This window comes from Schistocerca cancellata, chromosome 1 (genome assembly GCF_023864275.1).
Source record: "Schistocerca cancellata isolate TAMUIC-IGC-003103 chromosome 1, iqSchCanc2.1, whole genome shotgun sequence".
In the NCBI taxonomy this organism is placed as follows: Eukaryota; Metazoa; Arthropoda; class Insecta; order Orthoptera; family Acrididae; genus Schistocerca; species Schistocerca cancellata.
Window position 1 is genome coordinate 668,328,358 of NC_064626.1, and position 11,424 is coordinate 668,339,781.

Sequence of the window (11,424 nt, forward strand, 5' to 3'; positions counted from 1 at the left end):
GGTGTAGGGGAGTGGGAGGGATGTTGTGATGGTGAATATCTATGCATAATTTTTTATTTAACTTCTTAAACATAAAACTGACCTAGCAAAAGACACCAAAAAGTAAAATAAGATGTCGATACCAAAGGCTGCAGACACAGTCTCTGGATCTAAACTAAGAGCCAAACAAATTTGCATCAGGGCGGACCGCGTCCTAAATCACGGTGCGTGTCACTACGGAACGCCTGCCACTGCACTGGGCCCGGGCAGCGACGGACAGTGGCACTGCATGGCTGGCGTGCAGCAAGTCGCAAAAAGCGGACAGACAGCAGGTTGTGGTACGGGACGAGGAGAACAGAGAGGCCAATTGCGGCCTTCGGCCGCGGCAGTGGCCAATTAGCGGCCGGCTTAAAAGGCCCGGGCCCCGGCGCTGCCGGCCGATTCCCATACAATGCTCTTTCTTCGGCGCGCCGGCTCTCTCCTCAGAGTCAGAGTCCGTTTCCCAGAATACTTGTCCTCCGGTCCGACGTGACTTACTCAGTGAATTTACGGACCGTTCTCTCTCTGGCGGCCTTTTACAAAGAAAGAATCCGGGAATACCTCGTTAACTGTAATTAAAGTACGTACTTTCTCCGCGGCCTTAGTACGCCTTTGCCCGACGGCACGCTTTTAGGCGGTCTTCGGAGAGCATTCCTCGGAAATTAATTTCGGGGACGCACACTCCACACAGATGTGATTGACAGACGAATGCCTCGGGCTTAATCCCTTGCCGCGTGACTGGACATCGTCGCTCGATGCTATACGCTCATCAGCGCCCCTCACCTCGTCCCCTGCATACGGCGCGTGACTATGAAGCCGCCGGGTTTTTGAACTACGAACCTCTTACCATCTACACTGCTCCGCGATATAAACGGAAGTAAAAATGGTGACAGGACAGTTCCCAGGGCGTCAAGCGGATGGAAGTGCAATCAAAAATCTGAGAGAATGTGGGCTGCGGTTTCAGGAGAGAGTGTAGCTGCTTGTGCCGCAGGTGCGTGCTATGGTCAAAGCTACATGTTAGCTATGGTGTTCAACACCTTATTTCAACCCTGCTTGCTCCTCAGCTTTTCTTATATGCGATGAGCGACTATTTTTTCCGTAGCATTATTTAAACTAAGAGGACAGATAAAAGCTTGGGCTTCTGTTTATGTAATGATAATTAAATGGACACCCTAGCTGCAAACAGACGTTGATATCTTTCATTGGGAACATGTTGAAAATGTGCGCCCTGACCGGGACTCGAACCCGGGATCTCCTGCTTACATGGCAGACGCTCTGTCCATCTGAGCCACCGAGGGCACAGAGGATAGTGCGCCTGCAGGGACTTATCCCTTGCACGCCCCCCGTGAGACCCACATTCCCAACGTGTTCAAAATGCTTCAAATTGCTCGGAGCACTACGGGACTTAACTTCTGTGGTCATCAGTCCTCTAGAACTTAGAACTACTTAAACCTAACTAACTTAAGGACATCACACGCATCCATGTCCGAGGCAGGATTCGAACCTGCAACCGTAGCGGTCGCGCGATTCCAGACTGAAGCGCCTAGAAGCCACTTCAGCCGGATCCCAACATGTCCACACCACTACATTCGTTGTGCGCCTAATAGATATTTGCCGATCATAGTCATTAGTCGTGGCAGATTAATCTACCAAGTCCCGTACGAGTTCGGGCATAGTGTGTGCGTTCGCACAAGAAGGTCAATGACCGAGAAGCCATATTTTAACTATATATGAAGTGGTGTAGTGGTGTGGACATGTTGGGAATGTGGGTCTCACAGGGAGCGTGCAAGGGATAAGTCCCTGCAGGTGCACTATCCTCTGTGCCCTCGGTGGCTCAGATGGACAGAGCGTCTGCCATGTAAGCAGGAGATCCCGGGTTCGAGTCCCAGTCAGGGCGCACATTCTCAACATGTCCCCAATGAAGTACATCAACGTCTGTTTGCAGCTATGGTGTCCATTTAATTATCATTTCATTCTAGCGAAGCTGCATGGTCATCAACAGTAACTGTTCTTTCGGGAACAGATACTACCTCCATATTCTCTTTATGTGTACAACTAAAAGAAATAAGCAACCCATGCCGTGACAAGTGACTGAAAGAGTTGGAAACAAATAAGTCGTCACGTTTCCGTCTAATCCCACTCCCATTTTACAGACTACTTGCCCCTTAGCTTGCATTTATGGCGAATCTCTCGCTAAGCTCAAGGTTCCAGGCGACAGGAAAAAAGCGCATGTGCTTCCAATTTAAAAGTAATGTAAAAGAAGGACCCTCAAAACTACAGACCAGTACACCTGGTATCGGTTTCCCGCAGAACTGTTGAGTATTTCTATTTTTTAACGTAATAAACCACCTCGAAGCAGTATAGCTTCTGTCCCGGAGTCACCACGGATTTAGAAAGCATCTCGCGAGCAAAATTCAGGTTGCCTTTTTCTCACACGGTATCCTGCGAACCATGAATGAAGATGAGAGGCAGATTCCATGTTCGTAGATTTTCGCAAAGCGCTTGGCACCGTGCTCCAATGTAGACTGTTAATGAAAGTATGAGAATATCGAATAGGTTCCCAGACATGAGTCGGTCGAAGACTTCGTAAGTAATAGAACCCAGTACGTTGCCGTGGATAGTGAGTTCCATCAGGGGCAAGTGTGTCGTCAGGATTGCCCCAGAAATGTGTGATATGACCGCTCTTGTTCTCTAGATACTTAAAAGATACACTGGACTCGCATTCGGGAGGATGACGGTTCAATCCCGCGTCCGGCTATCCCGATTTAGGTTTTCCGTGATTTCCCTAAATCGCTTCAGGCAAATGCCGGGATGGTTCCTTTGAAAGGGCACGGCCGACTTCCTTCCCCGTTCTTCCCTACTCCAATGAGACCGATGACCTCGCTGTCTGGTCTCCTTCCGCAGACAACCTAACCTAACCTAACTTAAAAGATCTAATGCATACCGTGAGGAGCATTCTGTGAATGTTTGATCATGACATAGCAGTCTACTGCAAATCTTTCGGTGACTGCAGGGGCTTACAGTATGATTTAGACAGAATTTTTATTTTGTGTGACGAATGACATCTGAATGTAGAAAAATGTAAGTTAACGCAGATGAGTTCGAAGACCAAGCCTGTAATGTTCGAATACAGCGTCTACGTCATACTGTGCGAGCCTCCTACTGCTCTATTGCGGAGGGTACTTTCGCCATCACTATTCCCCCTACCCTACTCAATTCGCGAATGGCGTGTGGAAGAATTCTGAAGCCTCAGTATTACCTCTAATTACTAGGACGTCTTGTCGTGATCATTTCGTGAGGTGTATGTGGAAGAAAGTAATACGTTGTCCGACTCTTGCCAGAAAGGGCTCTCTCGAAATTTCAACAGTAAACCTCTCCGTGATGCACTGCGCCTCTGTTGTAACGACTGACAATGCAGTTTGTTGACCATCTAGGTGACGCCCTCGCGCTGACTTAACGATCCCGTGACGAACTGCGCCTCTCTTCGGTTGGATCTTCTCTACCTCTTCTGTCAGTCCTACGTCGTAACGAGCCCATACTGATAAACGATACTCAAGGATCGGATGAACAAGCTCCTTGCTACTTTCTTCGTGGATACGTTTTCTTAAGATTCTTCCTATGAATCTCAGTCTGCCATCTGCTTTTCCTACTGTTTGTTTTGTGTGGTTTTCCCCTTAAGGTTCCTCCTAGATATTTTGCAGTGTGTATTATTTCCAGCAATTTCTCATCAATAGTATAGTTGCAGTACAGTGGTTTTCTTTCTTGTGTATGCGCAATATGTTAAGGGATGTACACACGGTCAATGTGTATTGACAGTATTAGTTTGTCATACCATCAATATACTGAAACGACCTCCACCATCAATAACAATGGCAACATGATTTCACGAGGACGAAGAAAGCGTGTGCTGCATTTATATCAGCTATAGCTTGCGAGCAACAGAAAAAAAACCTAAAAAGAAGAAATGGGTCAGAGATTGGTTGGAAAAAGGAGCCACTGGTCACACATTAATTCACTGACCAAAATCAGAAACATGAACCCAGAATATTTTGTATATTATTTACCGCTGACTTCTGCCTCGTATGAAAAGTTATTAGTATTGATACGAGATAAAATAAAACAGCAAAATACATTAATGAGAGCGGCAATCGCATTCGACAAGAGATTAGGAGTAATTTAGAGATATCTGGCGACAGACAGGTCATTCTAATGCTCGAAGTTTAGTTCTGTAATATCAGCAAGCACAATTTGTAAAATTCTATGGAAACCTATAAAGCAATTACATCTGCCTGGCAAGGACCTGTTCAGGAAATTAACGTCAAACTTTCTGCGCTTTCTGATAACTTGGTGTAACTGACATGCACTTCCCAGACATTTTACTAGTCTCTACAGATACATGGCTTATTTTTCGGAAAGGGAACGTTTTTCAGAACTGCTAAGTTACACAACAATCTATACCACATTTTCAAATTAATGAAGTAAGTAGTGTTGTAAAAAATCCTCCATTAAACATGCTAAAGTGGCATAAACAATGATTACCCTTGCACATGTCTTTTAAAATTCTTTTGTGTTCAAAGACTCCCTAAAAATTGAATTTAAGGTATGGTATACACCACGGCGAATTAAAAAAAATAAACAGTGCACACTAACGCCACGTAGCTGGTTCGTGAAGTCAATGTTTGAGGTAAATCAATACTGCTCATCAATATTTCTAGGACTGACAATACGTCAATAGATGCCCTCAGACGGTCATTATATTGACAGTTTGACAATATTATTGAACGTGTGAGGGCCCCTTTACATTTATTTACGTTCAGGGTCAACTGCCAGAGTCTGCTCTATTCATCAATTCTCTGCAGGTCATTCTGCAAATAGATATTGTCTCCTGGCGTTGCTACTTTGTTACAGACAACCGCATCATCTGCGAACAGTCCTGGAGAGCATCCGACGCTTTCTAATAAGTAATTTATATACACTGTAAACGGTAACGTACCTGTTACACTTCCTATGGGTACTCCGGAAATTACTGTCGATTTTGTTCCGTTAAGTGAATTGTCGAATTCTGTTTGCAAAGAAGTCTCGAATCTGGTCCAATACTCGGTAAGTTCGGATGTTTTTCACTAAGTAGTAGAGCGGTTGATGTGCTGCCTGACATAGTCAAGGGTGTTAAATATTTACTGTAATTGTAACGCTGCAGAGCGATACGAAATGGAAGGAGCACGTAAGGTCGGTAGTAGGGAAGGCGAATGGTAGAGTTCGGTTTATTCGTAGAATTCTGGTAACGTGTAAGCCGATATGTAAATGAGGTCGCCTATAGAACACTCATGCCACCCACTCTGCTCGTGTGCTTGGGATCCCTATAGGTCGAGTTACAGGAGGACATCGAAGCAGTTCAGGGGCGTGTTCGATCAACACGCGAGTGCTATGGAGATTCTTCACGTGCTCAAATTGCAACACCTGGAACGAAGAAGGCTTTCTTTTCGCGAAACACAGTTGAGAAAACTTAAGAGCTCCAACATTTGCGTCCGGTTGCAGAGCGATTTTACTGCCGCTAACGTATATTTTGTGTAAGGACCACGAACACCGGAGAAATTAGTGCTCTTTTAACGAGGCGTGTAGACAGTTCTTTTTCCCTCGCTCCATTTGCGAGTGGATTATGAAAGGGAATGACTAGTAGTGATACAAGGTACTGTCCACCATGCACAGTATGTACAAGTAGAGGTAATAATAAAACACATGAACCAGACACAATAATTATTCCGCCTACATCCCGGTTTACTTCAATTCCTAGCATGCTGAATGAGAAACTTTCCGTGTGTGTGATAAGAACAATCACGGCATAACGATGAGTGGCCGTGCCACAAGATAGAAGAATTTTCACAACCTCCGGGCATGAATGGTGCCTTTTGTCAACATTTCCCTTCACATCATAGATTTTATGCATTAAAAGGAGCATATGTATTTTCTTGGCTGAAAAGAATTAAGAATTTACGCAAGCCACTATACAATACATGGCGCACACTACTTTGTACAATTGTTTGAATCTCGCTCTCGTGTTCGGTCCTTGACTGGTTGTAAGTTGATGTCAGTTATCTCAAGGGTTAACGCCAATTCTGTTGCGGAGTGTACAAGGTATGGTATCTTCCTTGCAGATTAAAACTGTGTATCGGACCACAGTTCGACTTTCATGGGCGTTGATCACACCAGCTGAAATATCTAGGCACACCTCACGGTATAGCAGAAAGGCACAATCTGCGAGGCCACAGACACTTTACTATCTGTTTCGAATATTGCTTCTTCGGATTGTCCAAGAAGCAAAACGAAGACGCAGACACTCAGGCAACACTAATCCAGGTACGTGGAAGCGTGCTCCGCCTGGCAACTTAGATCAGTTGCAGACACGCATGTACTTTACTGGCAGGGTTAGATTACAACTGTACGCCAGATTTCAACGGTTAGTGTTACCGAGCGACTAGCGAATACACGTCGTCCTTGAATTTCAGACTGCAGCCCGGTGAGTAAATATTGAACATGAGCAAGAGCTCCATAGCTTGCCAGTTTGCCAGCGAAGGAACTTAATCACCTACTCAAAATGTGGGTAAAATTAAGAGCTTCCTATTGGGAATAAAGACATGATTTCAAGCATTATGTGACTACTCGTGGTGTCTTATCCTCAGATAACGGAACATTTCCAGCTAACAACGAAAATCCATAGTCGGCATAATGAGAATGAATTTTATATGTGTGGAACGCTTGGCGATCAACTCACTGCACTCAGATTTCGGAGAAAGTGACGCAGAATTCTGCCTGCCTAACCTGACTACATTTCAGGAGAACGCCGCGATGGTTTATTCTAATTCAAATGAAATAATCATTTACCGTTCCCTGCTTTGATACGGACTAGTCTGCACAGGGACATATCACTGTGTTAGCATCTTGATTAGCATGAAACAAATTCAAAACATACGATGGCAGGGCCATATTAACGACTTACAACTATTTCTCAGACTAACTTCATCAATTAATAGCTTCTAAAATAAATTACGAGCTACCTAATCAGAGGCCATGCTACTTTCATCGCTTGTTAAATTAATTGTATCCATGTACAATGTGGCTTTCAAATACTAGTATACCATGAGCATCACACATTAGTGGCCATTAACAAAAGGAACAAGAGCATGATAAACTACCGACAAATGTGTGTATTTTAGCACAGAATATCACGAAACCCCAAACACGAACTTTTTTTTTCAGTACGAACAGAAGCGCCACTGCTCAGTCTTTATTATTACGTTGTCTCTCTTGTATCTTGTGACTTTCAAAATTTGTTCCCCTGATGACATTATGAGACATTAACTGATGGAATTTGGGTAAGCTTACCATCGTCAGTAGACAACGCAGGGTACTGTATTGAAAAAGGCATACATTCTCAGGTTGGCGACATCCGTGTTACCAAAATAAAAATGGGTAATAAAGGAGAGTAATAACATACAGTACGCGTGATTGTGATTGAAAAGTCACATAAACAGCAGAAAAGGATTTTAACATGACGTCTTTGAAAACCGGACGACGTACCTTACATAAATTCTCCCTGTACGCAATACTGTGGGTTATGAAATTACGAACATGTCTTTTACTATGATCACCGGATTCACTTTCGGGGAGGGATGGAATTCAAAACGCTGTCCTATTATAGAAATTTAGCTTTTCGGTGTAGTCGCTGAACCGTGTAATATGGGGTTAGTGCCGGTAACATGTCACGGCCCCACCTTGTTCTCCGTCTCTTAAGAATTCTCGTAAGAAAAGACTAAAAATCACAACCTTCCTGAGTTTCTTCGACTGTAGTAGTCATTTAGTAACACTCAAAGCGACACAAGAGACGCTTCATGCACTCACTTATAAATGTACATTAGTTATTTCGAAATAGTGAAGTAGCAGCGCACTAGCCTCCGGTAGCACGCCTCTCTAGTCGTCACGGTGAAGCAAACGACTTTGCTTTCAGAAAGTCTAATTTAGTCTAAAGACGGGTTTGATGAGCGAGCGAGGTGGCGCAGTGGCTAGCACACTGGACACGCATTCGGGAGGGCGACGGTTTAAACCCGCGTACGGCCATCCTAATTTAGGTTTTCCGTGATTTTCCCTAAATCGCTTCGGGCAAATGCCGAGATGGTTCCTTTGAAAGGGCACGGCCGCCTTCCTTCCCCATTCTTCCCTAATTCGATGGGACCGATGACCTCGCTGTTTGGACCCCTCCCTCGAACCAACCAGCTACTGGTTTGATGCATCTCTCTGCGGTAGTCTATCTAGTCTACCTCTTCACCTCTGCGTAACTACAGCACATACCTCACATGAAACGGCTCATTATGGCTTGATGGCTCAGAATATGCCCTACCAATCTTCCTCTTCTTTTTGTCAAGTTACGCCAGCAAACTCTTTTCTCGATTCTATTCAGTGCCTCTTCATTAGTTATCCGGTATGCGCAACAACTTTTGAGCATTCTTCTGTAGTACCACATTTCAAAAACTCCTATTCTGCTCTTGTCTGTACTGTTTATCGTCCACATTTGACTTCTATACAAGGCAAAACTCGAGGCAAAGATTTCGTAAAACAAATTTATGTTCCATGTTAAGATTTCTCTTTTCAAGATTCTGTTACTTAGGCTGTCTGCATAGTATACCGTCCTTGCTGTCCGAAGAGTGAAATGCGGTTAACATTTTTAGCTTTTAATTTCCTAATCTAGTTTCCCAGCATCACTGAACTGGTTCGCTACACTCAGTTCGCTTTGTTTTACTTTTATTGAAGTTCATTAGATCTCAAATCCTCCTCTCGAGACAATATTCATTCCCGTCACCTGATCTTCCACCCTCTTTCCGTCTCATGTCATCGGCTAGCACCGAGATATTAACTTCTTTTCACAGACTTTTAATCTCTTTTCCCCGTTTCATGGTTTCTACTACTGCTTGCTTTATATAGAGATTGAACGTAGGAATAGTGTAGCAACGCTGTCTCATTCTCTTCTCATTTATTGCTTCTCTGATGTCCTGTGAGCCAGCAGCAACTAAGTACTATCAGTACGACCTAATTTCTGAACAAGCTGTTGCTACTGAACTTCATATCTGCTCAGTGTTATGGCGTTGCACCCCAAAATAGCGCAGTGGTTCCAACAAGAAACATGGAGAAAATGAACCCCGATGGTGTAAGTTAAACATCTGACGTCACTGTGTGGCTCTCCCTAGAGAATGTATTTCGTCCCATTAGTCTAGTACTCAGTGCCAACCGCCCAACGATGTGCATACCGCTATGTCCAGCCGTGTGCGACAAAAAAAGAACAAAGTTCGTCGCACATACATAAAATATCTTGTTTATTTTCTACCGACGAATTAGGTTTTGAATTCCAGTGCGACTATAAGTGGCTGGTCGTTTGCAGATGGAAAAACCAAGATTAAATATTGCATTTTCCTAGTGACCAAATCACGGATCAGACAATTGTTTTAAATGTCGAAAATAGACAGGAATGAGGTGTTTTACGCATAATCTTTGTGTATTTCCGATGCATTTTGCAAAGCGAAACAAATTTTTCATCGATTAAGAAAATTCGGCACTTCGCAGTGTTATGTCAACATATTGGAGCGGAGTTTCGAGTTAGTGGCTTCCAGTGACAGTAACCTTACTTCAGCAGATGGCCTGTTGTAACACTGAAGAATGTACGGCAATCTTACCGGATCTTATTGAAATATTAAGACTGCTCTCTATTTGTTATCCTGAAGCCAAACCGGTGTTCTAAAATACCCTCGATTACTCTTTCCGCTCTTATTGTGTATTATAATTACAGTTATTTACAAGCGTGATATTTTAGACTGATTGTTGGCTGGTCGGGTGTTAATAATTGCTCGTATGAATTTGATAGCCGTTAGATTGTACTTGCAGTAACTCTTCGGATATTACTAATGACAGTAATACGCATTCTTTATACATTGTACGTAAATGTACAATTCTTGAAGATGTCGAATTTCGCCTCACCCTCGATTACTCTTTCCGCTCTTATTGTGTATTATAATTACAGTTATTTACAAGCGTGATATTTTAGACTGATTGTTGGCTGGTCGGGTGTTAATAATTGCTCGTATGAATTTGATAGCCGTTAGATTGTACTTGCAGTAACTCTTCGGATATTACTAATGACAGTAATACGCATTCTTTATACATTGTACGTAAATGTACAATTCTTGAAGATGTCGAATTTCGCCTCACCCTCGATTACTCTTTCCGCCGGCTGGTCCCGGCGGAGGTTCGAGTCCTCCCTCGGGCATGGGTGTGTGTGTGTTTGTCCTTAGTATAATTTAGGTTTTTCACACACATTTGAACATTTTGAAATCTTTCCGCTCTTTTTGTGTATTATAATTACAGTTTTTTACAAGCGTGATATTTTAGACTGATTTTTGGCGGGTCGGGTGTTAATAATTGCTCTTATAAATTTGATAGCCGTTAGATAGTACTTGCAGCAACTCTTCGGATATTACTAATGACAGTAATACGCTGAAGATGTCGAATTTCACCTCACCCTCGATCACTCTTCCCGGCGGAGTTCGAGTCCTGCCTCGGGAATGGGTGTGTGTGTTTGTCGTTAGTATAATTTAGGTTAAGTAGTGTGTAAGCTTAGCAGTTGAGTCCCATAGGATTTCACACACATTTGTTAATTTTGAAATCTTTCCGCTCTTATTGTGTATTATACTTACAGTTATTTGCAAGCGTGATATTTTAGACTGATTGTTGGCGGGTCGGATGTTAATAATTGCTCCTATGAATTTGATAGCCGTTAGATTGCACTTGCAGTAACTCTTCGGATCTTACTAATGACAGTAATACGCATTCTTCATAAATTGCACGCAAATGTACAATTCTTTAAGCTGTCGAATTTCATCATCTACGGTCACCACAGGTATATTTTTATAGATTTAAATAGCAACCAATCGCGAGCACTGTTATTCGACGGGACAAGGAGGTTGTGCACGGGCGGACGCAGTGTTACAGCGGCGGCCGGACACTGGCGGGCCCGGCTCGTGCTTTCGTAAGAGGCCCGCTCCCAATTGCTTCTCATTCATCTGCAATTACAACGATCCCTACTTGTCCCAATTGGCCGGCTCGCTCACGTTCCGGCGCTGCGACGCCGCCGTGGGAGAGCCCGGTAGACGTCAGGTTGCGGCGCGGCGCAGCGCAGCGCCTGGTAACGAGCGGCAGTGGCCGCGTGCGGGGGAAATTGTTTCCCGCCCCCTCCAGCTGCTCGGCGGCCTCTTTGAACCACCTTATTATCTAAGCGAGTTCCAGACCCGTTAAATCGAAACGATCATTCATCTTCGGCGAAACTTCTACGCCATAGGTAAAGGTAGATATAATTTGTACTTCGCA

The 11,424-nt window shown here is 43.8% G+C and overlaps 2 non-coding genes across 2 annotated transcripts; one reads left to right on the plus strand and one right to left on the minus strand.

Moving 5' to 3' along the window:
* Positions 1-1,242: 1,242 nt before the first annotated feature.
* Trnat-ugu (transfer RNA threonine (anticodon UGU)) lies at positions 1,243-1,317 on the minus strand. Its single transcript has one exon. It is a non-coding gene; the product is annotated as a tRNA-Thr (tRNA).
* A 523-nt stretch (positions 1,318-1,840) lies between these two features.
* Trnat-ugu (transfer RNA threonine (anticodon UGU)) lies at positions 1,841-1,915 on the plus strand. The gene has a single exon. It is a non-coding gene; the product is annotated as a tRNA-Thr (tRNA).
* The last annotated feature ends 9,509 nt before the right edge of the window (positions 1,916-11,424 follow it).